This window comes from Mustela nigripes, chromosome 14, assembly GCF_022355385.1.
Source record: "Mustela nigripes isolate SB6536 chromosome 14, MUSNIG.SB6536, whole genome shotgun sequence".
Taxonomy (NCBI): domain Eukaryota; kingdom Metazoa; phylum Chordata; class Mammalia; order Carnivora; family Mustelidae; genus Mustela; species Mustela nigripes.
In genome coordinates, this window is record NC_081570.1 from 64,258,124 (window position 1) to 64,264,420 (window position 6,297).

A 6,297-nucleotide genomic window follows, 5' to 3' on the forward strand; every position below is an offset into this window, starting at 1 on the left:
ATAGAAGTGAAGGAACAAAGAACAGAAGTTATTTTGAAATCAACACAAAATATATCACTAAAGGAATTTAGTGATAGAAGTGAAGGAACAAAGAACAGAAGTTATTTTGAAATCAACACAAAATATATCACTAAAGGAATTTTTCTTAAAGGGATTTCATAAATGAAATAACTTGATATTAAAAATTGGAATTTCAAATTTCTCAAAATTAGAATCTTCTGTTACAATTCCAAGATAAGTATTTCCCAAACTATAATTTGAGATAGCTTTGAAGGGGAGATGGGAGAATACATCTCTATAATAAATGTGCTGTGATAATGTTTGTTGTTAAGTGATAATGTTTGTTGTTAAGGATTAACATCTCTAGAAAAACCAAAATGAAGAAAAATAGAGTCTATTAATAAATATCATACCACAATAATTTCTAAATAAGTAAAGTGCTGTCAACTTTATTTAAGTGATCATTTTTATTTGTTTGCTTGCTTGCTTCTCAGTACACTGAGATGTCTGTAACATTTTGAGTGGTAATGTCCTTTAACGAGAATCAGCATAAAGGTAACTATTTTCAACAAAAAATATATCATAGTGTAGAATGGACTTATAATGATGACATAATGAGAAATTATATGTTTGCAACAGATTTATATCAGCTAAAATGCAAACAAGAGAGACTATAAATAAAGATATTCATGAAAATGTTATATAAATTCAAGATTTAGAGTTCAGATATTCCTGCTATCAATGAAATAAATAAAACATCTAGGATCTATAGTGGGTTTAATAGTGTCCTCCCAAAATTGATGGATGCTTGGAACCTCAGAATGTGACCTTATTTGGAAAGAGGGTCTTTGCAGATGTAATCAAGGTAAGGATCAAAATGATTGATCATAATGCATAATGTATAAAAAAATCCAATAATTGTATCCTTACAAGAAGAGGCAGAGACTCACACAGAGAAGAGAGTCACATAAGATGGTGGATTAATGAAACGACAAACCCACATGACACCGAGGATTGCTAGGAGCTACCAGAAGCTGGAAGAGGCAAGGAAAGACTCATCCCAAGAGACTTCAGGGAGAGCATAGCCCTGCCAACACTGATTTCAAATTTTCAACTTCCAGGACTGTGAGAGTCAATTTCTGTTGTTTTAAGCCACCTAGTTTGTAGTAATCTGTTATGGCAGTCTTAAACAGGATCCAGTGTAGTTATCTTCATAGGCAATATTTTTTAGTGTTATTCTATGCATTCATTATTTCCTCTATTTCTTTACTGGTTTGTTTTTGTTTTGTTTTGTTTTTTTGTTTTTGTTTTTTGTGGGTTTTTTTGGTAGAAAGAAAGACCAACAAAGAACAATTTGTTTTCAGATGATTATCGCAATCAACATTTATTCATTCAATGAATATTTGAGCATTGCTTCAGTAAGGATAATTTTATTCAAAAGCAACAAAAAAGATACTTCATGAGCTGGCCAGAAAAACAGTCCACTGAAAGATAGTTTCAAGGTTGGTTTGCAAATTCAATGATTTCTTCAAAGACCAAGTGTCCCCCTGATCCTCTGTCTTCAGGACTCTTATTTGTTTCTTATAGTCGTAGGATGGTTGCTGAAGCTCCAAATAGCATATCCTTGTATATCAGGAAGGCATTCTTAGTAGCTTCCTGGCAGGGTTTCCCTTAAGTAAATATTTCCAGGATGTGGACACATCCCCTTTCCAGACCCAACAAAAAGATACAGGATTGGTAGACAGACTAGCAAAGATCAACTACTACTTGTTCCTAATGGCTGGTAACATTGCTTCCAGAGAAAGAGCTAAGATTCTGTGGGCAAAGAAGAAGCAGAATCACTTGAACAAAGTATCTGCAGATTGAATTTGATGAAGTGGGGCCAGATTTCTCTCCAAAACAGATGTTCCATCTAAAATACCACCAGTAGTGCATGAGAATTCCTATACCCCTCACATTTTATTATATTTCCCATTTTTGGAGTGGGAAAGTGATAGCCTACTCTTAATATGCATTTCTCTGAGTACTAGTACTTTTGAACATGTCTTCACACACTTATTAGCCTTTTGGATTTCCTCTTTTGTAAACTGCCTATTCATGTTCTTTGCCCACTTAAAAGGTGGATTTTCTGCCTTTTACTTGTTTGCAGGAGCTCCTTACAAAGTACAGGTATTTAATCTTTCATTGGCTTTAGACATTTCAGATATGCTCTCCCCCACCTATTACTGGTCGTTCAACTTTGTCCATTTGTCCTTCATTGAACAGAAAGCCTTAATTTAATGAGATTAAAGTAGACATATTTCACAGAGTCACTGTGAACTTTAAGTATGATAATGTATATGGGGCACCCGGGTGGCTCAGTCGATGAGCAACAGACTCTTGATTTTGGCTCAGGTCATGATCTCTGGGTCCTGAGATCCAGCCCTGCTGTGGGCTCTGTGCTCAGCAGGAGGCGGCTTGGGATTCTCTCTCCCTCTCCCACTCACATGCTCAGGAGCTCTCACTCACGCTTGCTCTCTCTCAGAAATAAATAAGATAACAAATACAACTCTTGGCTACAGTGTAAAAACTTAATAAATAAATCTTAGATATTACTATTGCTTTTGTTGTAGTTATTTATTTGACCCTCTATATTGCAAAAGACTCATAAATACATCTTTTGCTACATTAACACCCTACATGTATCTCTGTGGTAGCAATTGCTAGATTGTCTCTCATGGTGGACCAACTGTGCTCTCTGAGGCCAAAAACCATGCTTCGTTCATCATGTATTCCCATGACCTAGGACATGTTGAAAAGTGTTCAATAAATGTACTTTGAATAAATATATAAATAAATAAGATTTCAAAGACAGGGTTGGAAGTCGAGATGGCAGAGAAGTAGCAGGCTAAGACCACACGGGTAGCAGGAGATCAGCTAGATAGCTTATCAAACCATTGCAAACACCTACACATCCAATGGGAGATCGAAGAGAAGAACAGCAATTCTAGAAACAGAAAATCGACCACTTTCTGGAAAGGTAGGACCGGTGGAGAAGTGAATCCAAAGCGACGGAAAGATAGACTGTGGGGGGAGGGGCCGGCTCCCGCCAACTGGTGGAGCAACGGAGCACAAGATCAGACTTATAAAAGTCTGCTCCACAGAGGGACATTGCTCCAGAGGCTAAACCAGGGTGAAGCTCACACAGTACTAGCATGGCCCCAGGTCCGGCAGGGTCACAGAAGGATCAGGGTTGTCTGAGTATCACAGAACTCACAGGTATTAGAACGGGGAAGCCAGTTACAGAGACAGAGCTGAGGAGTGAGCTCTCAGCTCGGGGTTACCTTGAACCTGTCGCAGGTATAAGGGCCTACTTAGCCAGAGCGAGCCATTTTGTTGTTTATGCAGTAAACGTAAATTGAACCTGCCCCTTCCCCCCAAGAGAAAAGCGCTTAGAAACAGAACTGGTGAAATATGACTAACCAGCCTCTGATAACGGAGCCCACATACAAGGACGTGTCCGCCCAGGTGGAAACGTCCAATCAGTAAAAGCACACATATTACCTCCCTACCCACCAAGGATGAGCCAGGCCAGGTGGAAACATCCAATCAAGGGAAAGCGCACATATTACCCACCAAGGAGTGTGAGCCCCGCCTATCAGATGCTAGACAAAGGCGCCCATTCCAGCCAAGGTCATAGGCTGAATTAAATGACTATCATGGGGTGAACTGTAATTCAATTGGCCACCTATGTTTGGCCAGGCTCAACCACATAGTCTTTACTCTATAAAAGTTAGTCTGTGAGACTGGGAGTGGTCGCCTCTTTCCAAGAGACGGCCCTGGCCGGTCAGCTTGATTCTCGATGCTTGGCGTGAAATAAAGCTTTGCTTGACCTTTGCTTTATATCAGTCTCGTCCTTTTATCCATGGACCCTTTCAGCAGGCTCGGTGAGCTCGGAGAGCGGCCAGAGGCCAGGGAGGCGGGAGTGATTGGGCGCTTTTCTCCGAGGGTGCACTGAGGAGGGGGGCCCGATCTCTAGGCTCCTCCGGGCCAGAGATTGGGAGGTCACTATTTTCATTCCCTTCCTCCAGAACTCTACGGAAATTATTCAGGGAACAAAAGCTCTGGAAAGAAAACCCAAGCGGATTACTTCCGGCCCCTGGTAAAGGCGGTGCAATTTCGCCTCAGACAAAGACACTTGGGAATCACTACAACAGGCCCCTCCCCCAGAAGATCAACAAGAAATCCAACCAAGACCAAGTTCACCTATCAAGGAGAGCAGCGGAATTCCAGAGGAGGAGAAAGCAAAGCATGGAGCTCATGGCTTTCTCCCCATGATTCTTTAGTCTTGTGGTTAATTTAATTTTTTTTTCTTCTGCTAATTTTTTTAAACTTTTACCCTTTTTTAAAATGTTTTTTAACTAGTTTATCTAATATATATATATTTTTTTCTCCTTTTAATATTTTTTCTTTATTTGTTTTCTTTTTTAAAATTTTTTTTCTCTTTTCTGAACTTATTTTATCCCTGTTCTCCCCTCCATGATTTGGGGTCTCTTCTGATTTGGTTAAAGCGCATTTTCCTGGAGTCTTTGCCACCCTTTTAGTATTTTATTTGCTCCTTCATATACTCTTATCTAGACAAAATGACAAAGTGGAAAACTCACCACAAAAAAAAGAACAAGAGGCAGTACCAAAGGCTAGGGACCTAATCAATACAGTCATTGGTATTATGTCAGATCCAGAGTTCAGAATGATGATCCTCAAGGTTCTAGCCAGGCTTGAAAAAGGCATGGAAGACATTAGAGAAACCCTCTCTGGAGAGATAAAAGCCCTTTCTGGAGAAATAAAAGAACTAAAATCTAATCAAGTTGAAATCAAAAAAGCTATTAATGAGGTGCAATCAAAAATGGAGGCTCTTACTGCTAGGATAAATGATGCAGAAGAAAGAATTAGTGATATAGAAGACCAAATGACAGAGAATAAAGAAGCTGAGCAAAAGAGGAGCAAACAACTACTGGACCATGAGGGGAGAATTCGAGAGATAAGTGACACCATATGATGAAACAACCTTAGAATAATTAGGATTCCAGAAAAAGAAGAAAGAGAGAGGGGAGCAGAAGGAGTATTGGAGAGAATTCTTGGAGAGAATTTTCCTAATATAGCAAAGGGAACAAGCATCAAAATCCAGGAGGGGCAAAGAACCCCCTCAAAATCAACAAGAATAGGTCCACACCCTGTCACCTAAGAGTAAAATTTATAAGTCTTGGTGACAAAGAGAAAATCCTGAAAGCAGCCCGGGAAAAGAAGTCTGTAACATACAATGGTAAAAATATTAGATTGGCAAAAGACTTATCCACAGAGACCTGGCAGGCCAGAAAGAGCTGGCCCAATATATTCAGAGCACTAAACGAGAAAAACATGCAGCCAAGAATACTATATCCAGCTAGGCTTTCATTGAAAATAGAAGAAGAAATAAAAAGCTTCCAGGACAAACAAAAACTGGAAGAATTTGCAAACACCAAACCAGTCTATACAGGAAATATTGAAAGGGGTCCTCTAAGCAAAGAGAGAGCCTAAAAGTAGTAGATCAGAAAGGAACAGAGACAATATACAGTAACAGTCACCTTACAGGCAATACAATGGCACTAAATTCATATCTCTTAATAGTTACCCTGAATGTTAATGGGCTAAATGCCCCAATCAAAAGACATGGGGTATCTGAATGGATAAAAAAGCAAAACCCATCAATATGTTGCCTACAAGAAACACATTTTATACCTGAATACATCACCAGATTTAAAGTGAGGGGGTGGAAAACAATTTACCATGCTAATGAACCTCAAAAGAAAGCTGGGGTGGCAATCCTTATATCAGATCAATTAGATTTTAAGCCAAAGACTATAATAAGAGATGAGTAAGGACACTATATCATACTCAAAGGGTCTGTCCAACAAGAAGATCTAACAATTTTAAATATCTATGTCCCTAATGTGGGAGCAGCCAATTATATAAACCAATTAATAACAAAATCAAAGAAACACATTGACAATACAATACAATACAATAATAGTAGGGTATTTTAACACTCCCCTCACTGAACTGGACAGATCATCCAAGCAAAAGATCAACAAGGAAATAAAAGCCTTAAATGACACACTGGACCAGATGGACATCACAGATATATTCAGAACATTTCATCCCAAAGCAACAAGATACACATTCCTCTCTAATGTACATGGAACATTCTCCAGAATAGATCACATCCTGGGTCATAAATCAGGTCTCAACCGGTATCAAAAGATTGGGATCATTCCCTGC